We start from the raw sequence: 16491 nt of genomic DNA on the forward strand, positions 1-16491 counted from the left end.
AACCCGCGTGAGGAATAGAAGCGCCTGGAAGCACGTAAGTAAGCGCTTGTAGCCTGCTTCACGATGCGCACTAACTGTCCCTTTTATCTTGCAGGTACAAGTTCGGAGCTTTAGAGAAGCTGAAGGGTGCTGGAATACCCACTGGATTCGGCGTGGGAAGGAGTAATGGCACGTGAGTAATAAAGTTGCCCAATGTCTTTAAACGCACCTTCTTTTGTCTTTCAGATGCAGGATGCAGCGCCGAAGGCCTCCGGAGCGTGCGAAGAGCTGGTAAGCTTTTGTCTTTCAGATGCCGGAATGCAGTGCGAAGACCTCCGGAGCATGCGAAGAGTAGGTAAGCCTTTGTTCCCTTAGGCCCAGGATCAGAAGCAGAAGACACGATGAGCGTTCTGCTGCAGAGAATGCAGAATAACGCAAAGCAAGATTCATCCATCGGGTGTGGTTTAAATAGCCTCCTGTAGTGCTTAGGTGTCTCCTTCCACAGCCACGCCTAGGTAAGAAAAGAGTTCCTGCTTTCCAGAAGAGTTCCAGTGTTCTGAACCTAGGGAGTGGCTCCTGCCCCACCCAACAGGAAAAGTAGTCCCAAACAGAAGAGGATCAGGGGTTCAACTGGCAGGTAAGTAAGCAGCATGGTCTGCTGCAGGTAGGTCCACCCAAGCATTATGAGCCCGGCGCTTCCAGCGCTGGGACTGGGCATCTTTATGAGCCTGGTGCCACTGGCGCCAGGACAGGGTCCAAAAGGTCCCAATTGGGACTGGCTGGCACTCGGAACCGGGGTTATGGGTCTGCTTCCAAGGGAGTCGGGCAAGTCCTGATCTTTTGGAAGCAGAGATCATGACAGCTTCTTCTAAACCCATGTACCATAATGAGAAATATAACGAAGACACGATACTGGGGATAGAGCAATATGATACCATAACCTAAAGCGCTCTGTATCAAACGGTTCCACCTATGCACCAGGCTCAAGTAGGCCGCAAGCAAAAGCTTCCATGAACATTGAATGAGCAAGAGTTCGGTTGCTGACCCTGCAGAATGAGCCCAGAGAAAGCAGACAGTCAAGGGCACAACGTTGCAAACTCTCATACCGCAAGCCGACGCCAAGGTCACACCTGCAAGATAAGCCAGGCACACAGTGAGAAATGCAATATTAATTGTGCAGAATTCTGCCTCAACCACGGTCCCACCTCACGTGACCAAGCCAAACCTGATAGGGTGCCAAGCCCAGGAGGAAGAAGGCGCCTGGATCCCCCGTCTCAAGACACAGGCAGATACAATTAAGCGACTCAATGGACATCTGCGGCGGTGGGAGTAGTCGGCCTTCCTGCTTATGAATAAATCCTCACATTGTCTGCACATACCCATAGTGAAACATTGTTGCAAATGACAGGTGCAACGCGAGCTGGGAACAGCGATGGTCCCAGACTGGGGGGGTCGCGGGTGAACCAATCAGAACACGGGGCCCTTATCACTGACGCCATTAACATTAACCAATCCTCAGGGGTCTTCATGTAACAATATTTATGTATCAAACTGAAGGGACAACCCAAGTATACCACCTGACTGACCCTTAACCAATAACAACGTTCTCTATACGTATGCTATACTAACCCTACCACTCGGGGAACCAATCCAGAGTGGCGATAGGTTTTTTTGCTAACTTTCTCAGCTGACGCAAGTAGCGCGTCCTGCTAAGGTAAAAAGGGCCTGCGAGCCCCACGATGTTGAGAGAGTGTCAGGACAGACGCGTACGATCCTTGACCCATCCCTGCCGTTTTGTTTAATAAACAGCAGAATCACCTTGCTTCTTGCGTGTGTCTCATACTCTATCTCTTTTGGGATATACGGGAGGAGTTGGGGCCTCCCTGCCCGGAGGTCTGCGGAACGGCCCAGCCGACCCCGGGAGAATTTCCCCCCGACAAGTTGGAGGCACTGCTGAGATCTGTTTAAGGTCTGCTTTTATTTTTCCAAGTACTCCCGTTGCGAGGAGGCCCGGCGGCGCGGCCCCCTCTGCCGCTGCCCCCTTTTGAGGACTACAGGACCATCGCGGAACTGCGAGAAGACCGGACAGCGCAATACGGATATTGGCCCTCGGGAGCCGGTTGAGAAGTATCCCGCCCGCGGTTGGCGAGTGTCCAGACGTAGTCCAGACGAGAGGAGGTGGCGAGCCGCTTGGAGGGGTGCACGCAGTCGAGCGGCCCCGCATCAAGAGAACTTGGTGAGTATGCCACGCCCAACAAGCAATGTGAAATTGTGAGGGAGGGGGGGAATTGAATACGGGAGGTATTACGCAGATGCGCGGCGAAGGTTTGATAATTTAGTGTTGGCAATAAAAATGAATGGTTGCCGGACGAGTGCGAGAGCAGTCCGCTACGTTACGGGAGAGAAGGGGGCGGAGCACGAAAACATCACGTGCGGCCGCTCATAGAAACTGATTGGCCTAGGTCGCGACCATGTGTAAGGGTGTGTGTGCGTGGTTTCCTAGGATTTGGCAATTATTGATCAATGAGTAGATGAGGATCCCTATTGTTCGAGCAGGAAACTCGATAGATAGATGACGTTTCCCTGTAGGCGGTAGCTAGCTAGTTGCCCAATACGGAAGATAATTGGCTGGTTAAGCCCTCCTGTCGAGGGGCGTATCACACGCGAGGCGACGCAGCGTGCGCAGTCCGATTATATTATTGATTACCTTGTTCCAGGAGTGACAGGAAGACAGCTGTGGGGTTAACGGGGGTAGATTGCAAGTGTATTTTGGACTTAAAGAATATATGAAGAATTTACCAGTAGTTCGAAGAGATCGGTGACGTCACCAGCAGGGCTTACATAGGACATCTCGAGAACCAGGCATCTTTATTTTTGAGTGGCGGGGAGGAGAGCCGTGTTAAGGGCGTGGAAACGGAGGTACACGGTAATGAGTTGATCGGGGGAAGGCTAAAAGGGGGACGTGGCTGAGCACGGAGAACGCCGGCCACGGCAAGTGTTGAAGAGGGAGGAGGAGCAAGTGAAAGTAGGACGGCAGTATAAGATCGTCACAAGGGGCACGCAGCCGCAGGGGGCTACGTGCGCCTCGGCCGCAGGGGGCCGTAAGGGTGTTGTATAAAGGAAGAAACGAAAGAAAAGAATATACAAATGTAAATACTATATTTTACTAATTTTTCCTTAGCGGACTATCGCAAGTCCCCAAACTTACGAGGCCAGGTAAAGATATAAGGCTGTATACTGTAAACTGCTAGTGAGATAACTGCTACCAAATAGGGGAAGGGTAACAAGTGGAGCGCTACTATGTCATACGGGACAGGATCAGGGGGGTGGGGGAACACCCTCACTACCCCGCTGCAACACATATGTAAAACACTATCACCCCACAGGGAGAAATTGATCAAGTACAGCATAGAATGGACACAGGGGACGGACAACAAAATGACGACACCAGGGCCGCCTAATGGTAGCTTCGATCCATATACCCAACACTCACTATTAAACCATCTGCACAATACATACAAGGGGAAGAAGTTGACACACCACGTGGAGGTGTTCAACTTATGGAGGATGTTCCAAGGGTCCCGACCAGGACCAAACGGAATGTTCATTGTAGGGGAAACAACAGGAGATAAGGAGATTAAGGAGATTAAGGAGGAGGGAGAGAATGGGGAAAAAGAGAGTGAAGGCAAACAGAACACGGGGAACGGACAAGAGGGAGGAGAAAAGAGTGACCACTCAACCGAAAATAAAATAAAAAAGGAACAGAGCGACGATATACCTCTAGCGAAGGTAGTGAAAACAGAAGGAGGGGGGTTGTATCCTTTAAGAGAACTAGGAGAAATAGCAAGAGAACAATTAAGGGCGGCTGAGGGGTACTCGAACCCGGCATACAGCCCGCCTCCATATACAGCTACAGGTGGCCAGACGGGAGCGGACTAGTACAACGGGATCAGCCCATAGGAAGATGCTAGCAGGGGAGGGGAGGACTGAAGAAGAGCAGACTACGGACGTAGGAAATGATGAGTGGGTAGCTGCGCAGATACTATTAAAATTACGAGGTTCATTAACAGGAGAAGAGAAGGAGATGGTAAGGAAAATGGACGAGGATAATACCAGGGAGAGTGAAATGGAAGGGGAAGAGGGGAAAAGAAAAGGGGAAGAGCTGTTAAGACAAAAGGAAGAGACTTTGGAGGAGCGATTAGCAGAATTAAGGGATGAGCAGAATGCACTGATCAAGCAGCTCGAGAGGGGGGAAAGAGAGAGAGCACGGGAAAGGAAAGAAGGTAAGAATGAGTTGGGAAAAATGAGAGAACGAACTGAGGAGCAAAGGAGAGAAGCCGAAAGGTTAAAGGCAGCAGCAGAAAGGGTATCAAGAGCAGCACTGCGCGACAGGAAGAAAGAGGAAGAGGAGAAAGAAAAAGAAATGGCAATATGGAAGAAGAGATTACTGCCGGAAACGACAAGGAAATACAAAGAAGGGAGGATGATAGAGAGTATATTAGAAAGGGAGAGGGAGAGATGGGAAAGGAAGAAAGAAGATGAAAAGATATTGGAAGAAATGAGTTGTGAAGTAATGGAAGAATTAAAAAAGAAAAGAGAGGAAATTGGTAGAGAAATAGCGGAGAGAAATGAAGGGGAAAGAGAAGACAGGAGGGGGGAGAGTGAAGTAAGGAGGCATGTATATAGAGGCACAGAAGTAGCAACAACATCGGCACAAATTAGTAAAGAAGAAAAGGGAGGAACGGACCTAATAGACTTAAGAACAGTAACGATTGGGGGGAAAAAGACAGTTTGGGGGTTGCCATTTATGAATGACTTTTGTAGTGAGGAAGAAGAAGGAATGGAGAACGAAGGAAGAAATAGTGAAAGGGAAAGCCTAGATAAACTATACACCACCCGGACAAATAGAGACTCACCATGGATCTGCAGGAGAAAGGAAGAACTGCAGAGAAGTGAGGAGAAAGAGCATGGAATGGCGGAAGGGCAGACACCTGAAGCCACGCCGTCACCGTCCCGTCATACATGCTCCACCACCTCACGCTCATTACGTGCAACATGCCCATCTAAACTCGCGCCCTTCACAAGAGAACTGACACCCTATGCAGGAAGGCTTAGAGACCTCCCTGGACGCAGGCAGGGAGAACGAATACACACGCCCACAATAAATAAAGGAAATGATGAAAGTAGGGGAAGTGGTGGAGGAGAAAGAGTAAAGACCAGGAGAAATAGGGACGAAACTGACGATGTAGAAGAGACGGAAGAGGAAGGGTGTGAGGACTCGATTTTGTGGAACCCAGGGGGTAAAACGGGACGCAACTTAATGCCTCTTCTAGAGAGGGGAGGGGTTAGACCACAATACGTCCCTTAGAAGCATGCAGACAAGGAAAATATAAAGTGCAGACTCCCATCATTAAGTGGAGGTGCGGGTAAATGGATATATGAAATGGAAAAACACACCGCAGGACAGAAATTGGCAGTGGGAGATGTAAAGGGCCTTCTAATATCAATATTAGGGGATGCTGCGGATGACATCTGGAAGAGAGCGGGCTTCCCCGGGGTCACAATAACAAACACATCTCACGATGGGGCACCATTCGCAAACTGCAGACATGCATTATGGCAGGCACTGAGGGTACAGTATCCAGACACATCAGACATAGGAGCAATTACCTCGCGCAAGATGCGTGAGAACGAAGATCCTGTTGAATATATCCAGGAAATTCAAGAGAAGTGGCGTATGGAAACTAGAGAACAATGGGACAAAACACCAGCAATATTCTATCATATACTAGTACAGGGGCTCCCAGAAGCAGTCCAGAAACAACTGAAGAAAGTAGTGGGGATGGAAGCAAAAGCATGGCCAGAAATACAACTGACTATAGTACATCATTGCAGGACATGGCAAGAAAAAATGAAAAAAAAGGAAGAGGATAGGAAAACGGAAGAGGCTAAACTAGTACAGAAGAAACTCACTAAATACACGATGGAAGGCACACTAATAACTACACCTGCCACAATAACTCAAAGCCCCACACAAGTAGTGGCTGCACAAGACCCCTCCCAAATACAATCATCGCAGACTGTAACACAACAGATGCCGCCACTCCAACCATACACGACTAACATGGGAGGAGGATACTCAACGCCAGGGGCTGGGTATTATAATTACAACCGGGGAAGGGGAGGAATAATGAGAGGGAGAGGATACGGATATAACACACAACAACAGGTGGGGGGACTTAGAAATTCCTACCCCACTGGGCACCCAGTATACCAGGACAACACAGGAAGCTTTCCATGGCAGAACAGGGAACCACTGGTGTGTTGGATTTGTTGATTGGTAGGACACACGTCACGTACGTGTAGAGTGAGACCAGGCACACCGTTGTGGAGTGAACAGGGACAACAAGAGCTCACACAGGAACAGCAGGGCCTCCAGCAACAGCAGACATTGCAACAGGGGAATGGACAGCAACAACTAGTAACACAACAACAGCTACGGACATATCCGCCTCAACAACAGGTAGCGATTACACAACAACCCCAAGCACAGCAAGTACAGCCACCTGCACAAGTCCAAGACCATAACATAACCTCAACCAATACCCAACTACAGCAAACACAACTGGGTAGGGTGACAGTCCTGGGACACAACCCTTACACGGGAAGTGGTCAATCATTATACCCCCAATAGGACAGCCCACAGACGACCTTGGTGTGTCCCATCCTGTCGGTAACACCTAATAGTGCGGAGGAACCACGCATAGAGGTAACGATAGGTGACAAAAAATTATCATTCCTTGTTGACACCGGGGCGACCCGGTCTTGCATAAGGGAAGGTAAATTTAAGATGTCAGGTGAAGCCATGAACACCCAAGGATTCTCTGGGGCTAGGGGGTTGGTTCCCTTTACTGATAACATTCCCTTATCAATAGGGGATTATGACATGTCAGTCCCACTTTTATATTCTAGGGCCTCACCAGTAAATATAATGGGGAGAGACATAATGAGCAGGTTGAATATGACGATCTCCTTTGCGGAGGACGGCATAATTTGCTCCACTCCAGGAATTAACATGCTCACTGCACGACAGATTATGCAGGCATACTGTGGACAGACAGTGATTAGGGCTGAGCCAGTAGATGGTGAACTGTTCCAGTACGGGACGGACATGGCATTTGCATGGATGCCAGGGATAGAGGGAAAGATCTGGAGGAGGCCAGCAGCTTACTTCTTTAGACCAGAAACACCAGCCAACGAACCAGAAGGAAAGGTGATTTCAGTGGACATAGAGAGCATTATAGCAACCGCTGATTACATTGCAGTGCATGCCCAAGACAGAGAAGGAAGAGCATGGAGGGCAGTGATAGCACTAGCAGAGGGATGTAGACTCACCCAGGTGTCAGATGAGGAGCTCTTCTCAGGAGAAAAGGAGAAAGGTGAAATGGTATTTATGATGAGTGTGGAAATATGGCTAAGGGTGATGTACAAACAAGTGGCACAGAAAATTGCAATGGCACTTGAGGCACCCACTTCCACCCCAGTTCCCTTTTTTGAGGAGGATATGGCAAAAGTACCCACATCATTATGGACTACTAGCCCCTATGACGTGGGGTGCATAAAAAGCATAGGGGGGTAAGAATAAAATTGAAAAAGGGTGCAATACTCCCCAGTGTGAAACAGTACCCACTATCAAAAGAGGAAGATGAGGGCATATATGAAACAATAACGGCCCTTATAAATAATGGCATGTTGGTCCCATCAGAATCTCCATGCAACACAGCTGTATACCCAGTGCGCAAGGCTAAAGGTGGATCTTGGCGCTTCATACAGGACCTCAGGCCTTTGAACAACATAGTGGAAGCAGAGTACCCCATAGCAGCAAACCCGGCCACAATATTGTGCGGCATTCCAGCAGAGGCATCACGGTTTACAGTGATCGACCTTAAAAATGCCTTTTTCTCAATACCACTGCACCCAGACTCACAAGATCTGACAAGCTTCACTTACAGAAACACAAAGTGGAAACACACCAGATTGCCACAAGGGTACTGCGAGTCACCCTCAATATTCAACAGAGTAATACAGATGGATTTGGTTAACATTGAAGTAGAAAGCACAGTGTTACAGTATGTTGATGACAATAATGTGCAGCACAAACGAAAAAAAATGCAGAGAGGACTCATTAAAGATGCTGACAATATTGGCTGAAAAAGGTTACAAGGTAGACAAGGAAAAGTTACAATACTGTCAGGAACAAGTACTTTACATTGGACAGCTCATATACCAAAATGGAAGACAGATTGCACCACAAAGAGCACAGGCCATTTTAAAAACGCCATTGCCACAAACAGTGAGAGAATTACAGCAGTTCCTGGGTCTGTGCAACTACTGCAGAGCATGGGTATTTGATTACAGCTCATACATGGGACCCCTACTTGAGGGGTTAAAGGAAGCTAACAAAGGGGAGAAAAAGTTGGGGTGGACAATGGAAATGAAAGAGGCAATATCAACCGCTCCGGTACTGGCCACCCCAGATTATGAACGACAATTTTTTATATTTTCACATTGCGACTGAACAGTAATGAAAGCAGTGTTGGCTCAAAAAACAAGCATGGGCTACAAACCAGTAGCGTTTTACAGCGGCCACTTGGATCCTGTGATGCTAGGTCATTTCCCTTGCGAACAAGGTCTCGCCGCAGCTGCCTTTGCGGTAGAGAAAGCATCAGCAATCACCATGGGGTGCCCGACCACACTATTTGTGGAACATGCACTATTTGCAATATTGAACAAGCCTAAGTCCACACTAACCACGCAGAGGGTGTCAGTTTATGAGATAATATTATCTAGAGCTGAACTATCAATTGTTAGATAAAGCACGGTCAACCCTGCAAGGTTTATAGCAGAAGCAATTGAGGAAGGAGACTATGCACACGATTGTACAAAGACTACGGAAATGTATTCATGCACTAGAAGGGTTGAGGAGAATGCACTAGACGGAGGTGAGCTCTTGTTCATTGATGGGTCATCAACAATTGACCAAAGTGACGGGATTAGGAGAACTGGGGCAGCAGTGGTAAAAATGACAGAGGTACCGGTGTGTGTGGCGACGAAATGCGTACAATTACCACAGCATTACTCTGCCCAAGCAGCGGAATTAGTTGCACTGATCTTGGCGTTGAAGGAAAGCTTTGATAAACGAGTGACCATATATTCCGACAGTGCATATGTCACATCTACTGTCCACTCAGGGTTGTCCAAGTGGAGGAGAAGAGGGTTTAGGAGAGCTGACGGCACCCCAGTGCAACATGCCCTCTTATTGGCTGAACTAATTGAAGTAATAAATGACCCCCAAGAATTAGCCTTGGTCAAATGCACCGCACACACTAATGGAGAAGACCATATTTCAAAAGGGAATGCAGCAGCAGACGCACACGCGAAGTATGCTGCATATTTTGGCGAGATATGGAACCCCCCAGAGTCAGAGAGAGGGAGAGGGAGGGGAATAGCTAAGGAGATGTTAATAAGAGAAGGGTACACCCATCTCCCAGCCACACAGATAATGGAGCTACAAGCGGCTGCACCAATGGCAGAAAAAGAAATATGGGTAAAAAGAGGATGTACAATGTCGCCAACTGACGCACTATGGCGCCAGGGTAGTACTGGAAACATGGTAATGCCACTGGCACTATTGAACACCGCCCTGAGCCAACTACACCACCCAGCCCACACAGGCAAGGAAGTCATCGCAGCACGAATTAGGGAAGATTGGTTCTGCCCCGAGTTAAATTCCCATGTGTCAAATTTTATCAGCAATTGTCTCACATGTCAGCAGTTCACGGCCGGTCACACGCTGAAGGTGATAAAAGGTACTATACCCTGGCCAGAGGGACCCTTCCGACACATCCATATTGACTACGTTGATATGATCAACGTATGTCAAGGAAATAGGTATATGATTGTAGTTGTGTGCCCATTCTCGAGGTGGATTGAGGCAGGGCCCTACTCACACCCAGATGCATTCCGAGCAGCTAAATTCCTAGTGAGGGAGGTCTTCCCCAGGTGGGGGGTGTGCGAAATACTGCGGTCAGACAATGGGCCGCATTTCGCCAATGAAATGTTCCAGCATATCACATCCTTACTGAACATCAAGCATAAATTTGCATGTGCATATCACCCGCAGGCCAACGGTGAATGCGAACGCCTGAATGGCCTATTAAAAGAGGCAATTGCAAAAATACAGCAAACAACAAAGAAGAGTTGGCTGTATTGCCTTCCGCTATCCCTATTTGAGCTAAGGAATAGACCAGGCTCCGACCACCACCTCACCCCTCACGAGGTGGTGACCGGACGCCAAATGCGCCTTCTGCTGACGCCAACATCAAGAGCATTCACCGACCATGGGAGTACTGCAAATGTCCTTGGTGATGAAATGTACCAATATGTGTCTTCTTTGATTACTAGTGTAGTGTTTGTGTCTCAACAGCTCGAGCGCACACCGGGCGGGTCTAAGAGTGATCAACAAGAAGACACGGATGAAGAATTGGAAAAGGGAAAACTGTGCAAAATTGCCAAAGGTGACCACGTACTATTCCGCAATTTCAGCAGAAAGTGGAACAGCCCACGCTTCACTGGCCCCCACCTGGTAGAGGAAGTATCAACGAGAGCAGTAAAGCTACAGGACAAACGTGCTTGGAATCACCTACACGACGTAAAGATCTGCAAACTCCAGACCCGCCCTAGCGTCACCGACAGGGCCATTGGAAGAACAGCAACAGCGTCGCCAACGGAGGAAGGGACTTCTACCGCAACTAACGGCCAAAGTGTCCCCAGACCCTGCCACCCCCCTGATTACCCAGAGACAACTACTGAAATAGAGAGGGGTAATTACCATACCGCCCACCCCATGGTCACACGATCAAAGAGTAAAGAAACCTCTACCAAGTTGAGCCCCAAACCCTCTGCCCATTGACTCCCTACCCACTGCAGTAATAACCCAACTGAAGGACATTGTTTTGCACATACACATGTAAACACTTGAATGTTCTCTTTTTTTCTTTCGCACATGCAGGTACGGTGTATTATTGTACTACAAAGAAAACAGATAACTAACAAAGTTCACTGCCCAGGAGTAGATGATACCCTCAGACAATAACTACCCTGAAGAATTATCGCACCAATTTGTCTATTACATAAAAAGGCCAAAGTACCTGAAAAGGAGGAGGGTACGTGTCTACTACACAGCATTTCTCTTGGCCATAGAACAATCAATGCCCCACCTCCACCCATACTTGCCTGTCCTAAGAGATAGATCGCTTAGATTGGCGTGGGAACAGCTCTTCGCCTGGGCACTGAACGACTACTTGATAGGGAGAGCTTGAAAACAACAACTAACACTAATAACAAGCATATTGAGAATTTTCAGGCGGGCAACTTTAACGTCGCAAGAATTAGCTGCCGGACTGCAGCAAGGTAAGAGCAAAATGCCAGTGAGACTAGCCTCTGTAATAAAGATGATAGGGATTTTGATGATCACCGGGTTTGTGGCTGCCTCTGTATGGCGGAACAGTTATGCTATCAATATTTTTGCTGTACCCAAACCTAATATACCCCCACCCCCAGCTGCAACAGGCGTTACGTCAGGTGGTACTAGCAAAATTCCACACAAGGGAAATAGAGTTAAACGCAGCACATACTCAGACAATAAAGATATTGACAACTACATACAAAATTCAGCACACGTCTCAAACAACATGTGGTACCAACACATGACTCAAATAGGTAAACAAATAACAGAAGACAGCTGCTACGTCTGCTCATTGATCCCATACGCCATGAGTGCTTCCCGAACTTTCGTTGCCACAGAAATAGATGAAAAAACAGCACGGTGTATAATATACCTGGCACTGTTCCAAACGAAAGGGAGATTTCAAGGGAACACGGTGCACCTGGTATGGAAATCATGAGACACATACCCGTACGAAAATAACTTCCTTAAGAGTTATTTGAGTTACCACCAGGCCAGTTTACATGCAGAAGCATTCAGATACATAACAAGTGGCCCTGAAAAAGGAGAAACAAAGAAAGTTACACTACAGTACCTACCATGTGATTGGTACGCCACTGAAGTTCCTGGTAAACAAGGATGTTGGGAAAGACCGCTGATAATAATAACAGGGAAGGTGTACCTGGGTGACAAATGGGACACAGGAGTGGTTGGCAGCAACATGGTAATGAGAGAAGATACTACAACTATTGCTGAACACAACAACAGATGTTGGATGACTTGGGTCAAGTACGTACCCATGCTAACGTGGATAGAGAAGGATGAAGACCCAATAACAATACTGCCGATGACTGCACCTAAGGTATGCTACCAACACAAAGGAGAAGTGGACGTAGGATACAACACCAACTGTGCAAGCGTGACAGAGCTACCTGAGGGGGAGCAGGAACAGCAGTAGTAATGGACCATTACTGGGCCTGTGGAGACAAGGCATACCACACACTGCCCCCTCTGTGGAATGGTGTATGCACAATAGTACACGTTAATGTACCATCACTAGTGGTGCCCCAGAAACATGTGAATGTGGCGAACTTCCCCAAAATGGATGAAGGAAACAAGAGGAAGAAGAGATCTGCACAGCTTCAGAAGGGGCCAGAGAACCGAAACAACGGCAACAACACTGTTCTGAATAGAAAGAAAAGACAAGGAGAACCTCTGACAGGAAATTACCTGTGGGGAAGGTCGGAAACAGCACTCACTTCAATTCCGCCAGAACACAGACTATTCAGCAGAGCAGCAATGTTCTTCTCCTCAATAATACATCCGGGACTACAGGTTTACGCAAACGCAAAATGGCTCCAGATAACTAGATGGGAACTAATGATGACAATTAACTCTACAGTAAATGGATTCAACGCAATAAAAGAGGAACTGCGAGCAGTGAGGATGGTAGCACTACAGAACAGATATGTACTGGACCTCCTCACAGCAATGGAAGGAGGAGTTTGCGCAAAGATAGGACAATCATGCTGCACATTCATTCCTGCTAACGATGCTGACAATGGTACACTGACAGAAGCAGTATCACAATTGGCCCAGATGCACTCCAAAATGATGGATGAGAGTAAAGGTGTAAAAAAGGATGAGAGCTGGTTTTCGACGCTATGGTCATGGATGCCATCTTGGCTGTCAGATGGACTGAAGATCATAGTTGGATGCATTATTTTGGCTGGAGCTGCACTTATCATAATAAGATTTTGGAAGGCCCGGAAGGCACGCACCACAGACGAGATGATCGAAATGGTCGGTATGCACCCCTTAATGCCAGCAGATGACGGCCAACACACAGGCACAATAATAAAAGAGAGAGAGAGGTTGCGCAACCAGATCATCACTAACCACCTGGACCCACCATCTGTGAAGCTCGAAAACCCAAGAAACCCAATGAGCTACATAGGGAAATGGGTATACTGCACACCTGGAGGAACCTGTGTATATATGTACTGGTCATTTGAAGACCATGTTAACCACTATGGACATTTGGGAGGAGTAACTAAAATATGGAGAGTGAGAGGAGATAAGGAAAAGGATATGTTTGTGGTCGACAAGTCGACCAGAGGGGGAATGAAGTGGGAAAAGTGAACAAAAGGCTCCCACCAATCCCCTCTCAACCCTGGCCTAGAGGATCACGGCCCAGACACCCGCCACGAGAGGAGTTTTCCCATCTCCCAGACGACCAAATACCCTGGTACAAGAACATACGGATGTATCCACTCGCGTGCCCACCCGCCTGCCCACCAGCCTGCCCTGCACATGGCGACACCTGCGGCATGGATGGACTCGACTGAACCATCCAGCACCAAATCAACACATCGTTAGAGATGCCATGACGACCTAGCCAACGGTCAGCACACTCGTGCAAACCTACACACTGGACACTCCCACACCAATCCACACGAAGAACATACTCAGTGCTACGACGTAGGCGACGGACACACCCACGGACGTGCATCTTTATTATTTTCCACATAGGCTTTTCAAAATGTAGAAACGCAAGACGCATAATGAACTCATCTAAAAAGGCTTGCTCACGCTTCTTCTAAACCCATGTACCATAATGAGAAATATAACGAAGACACGATACTAGGGATAGAGCAATATGATACCATAACCTAAAGCGCTCTGTATCAAACGGTTCCACATATGCACCATGCCCAAGTAGGCCGCAAGCAAAAGCTTCCATGAACATTGAATGAGCAAGAGTTCGGTTGCTGACCCTGCAGAATGAGCCCAGCGAAAGCAGACAGTCAAGGGCACAACGTTGCAAACTCTCATACCGCAAGCCGACGCCAAGGTCACACATGCAAGATAAGCCAGGCACACAGTGAGAAATGCAATATTAATTGTGCAGAATTCTGCCTCAACCACGGTCCCACCTCACGTGACCAAGACGAACCTGATAGGGTGCCAAGCCCAGGAGGAAGAAGGCGCCTGGATCCCCGTCTCAAGACACAGGCAGATACAATTAAGCGACTCAATGGACATCTGCGGCGGTGGGAGTAGTCGGCCTTCCTGCTTATTAATAAATCCTCACATTGTCTGCACATACCCATAGTGAAACATTGTTGCAAATGACAGGTGCACCGCGAGCTGGGAACAGCGATGGTCCCAGACTGGGGGACTCGCGGGTGAACCAATCAGAACACGGGGCCCTTATCACTGACGCCATTAACATTAACCAATCCTCGGGGGTCTTCATGTAACAATTTGTATGTATCAAACTGAAGGGACAACCCAAGTATACCACCTGACTGACCCTTAACCAATAACAACGTTCTCTATACGTATGCTATACTAACCCTACCACTCGGGGAACCAATCCAGAGTGGCGACAGGTTTTTTTGCTAACTTTCTCAGGTGACGCAAGTAGCGCGTCATGCTAAGGTAAAAAGGGCCTGCAAGCCCCACGATGTTGAGAGAGTGTCAGGACGGACACGTACGATCCTTGACCCATCCCTGCCGTTTTGTTTAATAAACAGCAGAATCACCTTGCTTCTTGCGTGTGTCTCATACTCTATCTCTTTTGGGATATACGAGAGGAGTTGGGACCTCCCTGCCCGGAGGTCCGCGGAACGGCCCAGCCGACCCCGGGAGAATTTCCCCCCGACAGCGTTGTTCCTTTGCGGTAGATAGGCTGTTGGTTTATGATAAAAGCAGTAAATGGTCGCTCTGATAATCGGAAGGTTGCTCCAAAGATGAACCATTAGACCACCCTATTGGTTGGTATGTTGTTTGTAGCCGCTAGTACTGCATAAGGGCATATTGGTCCTTGGCGATTGTCCCATAAAATGGTGAGGGTCATGAAGTTGCATATTTGGACCTGCACCTGGCAGTTGAAGACCCCATCCGCTGGAGTCTGTAAATCATGACATAGGCAAAATGGGGCCACAATGGGGCCACATACCTGTTTTAAAAAACATAAATTAGTCTCACCAGCCGATCTTCATTAAAAATCAGCATTTTATTTATTAGGGCGTGAAACTATTTGCTGTCGAAGATAGTGCAACGGAGTATGTTAATAATAAAATAATAATATTTTCCCATTCATATAGCGCTAAGAACCGTGAGGTATCTAAGCGGTGCTTATTATTAACCACGGTGTGTGGTGCTCATTTATCGACCACGGAAGGATGAAAGGCTGAGTTTGGCCTTGCCGGGATTCGAACTTGCGTTAGCAAGCTGTGCACGGATGTCAAAGCGAGCGTTGTACTCGCTGTGCCATTTGACAGGCTACAGCGAAGTGGCACAGCGAGTAGAGCGCTTGACCGCCTATAGACCGGTTACATTATTTGTATTAACCCACCCTGTGTCGTCTGCCTTTTTCAGAGCCCTCTACACAACAGGGGATCAATTCGGCGGTGATAGTGCGCGGTAGAAAACATTATGCCACTTTCAACTAACAAGTTCAACTTGAGCGGTCTTTAATGATACGCTATTGTTATTATATTGGGTATAAAATAATCTAAAGGGTTACTTACAGTACAATTGCAATTTCCATTGTCTACGAGTGGTGCAGTCCCAAAATACGACTCTGCGTGTGCCAACGATCTTTCGCATAGTGATATAATATATAAAAGTGGTTTAGTTTCATAAATTTCATCCTTATCTTCTCTTACGTTTTAGCAACACTCCTTCAAGAGAAGTCTTTCATCACAATCTCTGTCTGTCAAGGTCAAAACACAATACAACCTTGTAGTCCGCTTCGTGAGCCTCTCCGGGGCCCGAGAAAAAAATGGAAGCAGCTGACCTTCACTGTGAACAAGCATAAATTCTTACTTTGCAACATTCTGTGTAAAGCCATGTGTAGAAGTTGGTTTTTACACGCCATGTTTGTATATTTTTTGCGTGATATTAAAAAAAGTTTGTTTAAAGGACGTTATGGTTTTAAGTATAGCCGAAAGACCCCTGAAAATCGCAAGTTATGGTAAGCTATGAAACATAACTTG

The sequence above is a fragment of the Ambystoma mexicanum genome, chromosome 11, assembly GCF_040938575.1.
Source record: "Ambystoma mexicanum isolate Mex_15411 chromosome 11, UKY_AmexF1_1, whole genome shotgun sequence".
Lineage (NCBI taxonomy): Eukaryota > Metazoa > Chordata > Amphibia > Caudata > Ambystomatidae > Ambystoma > Ambystoma mexicanum.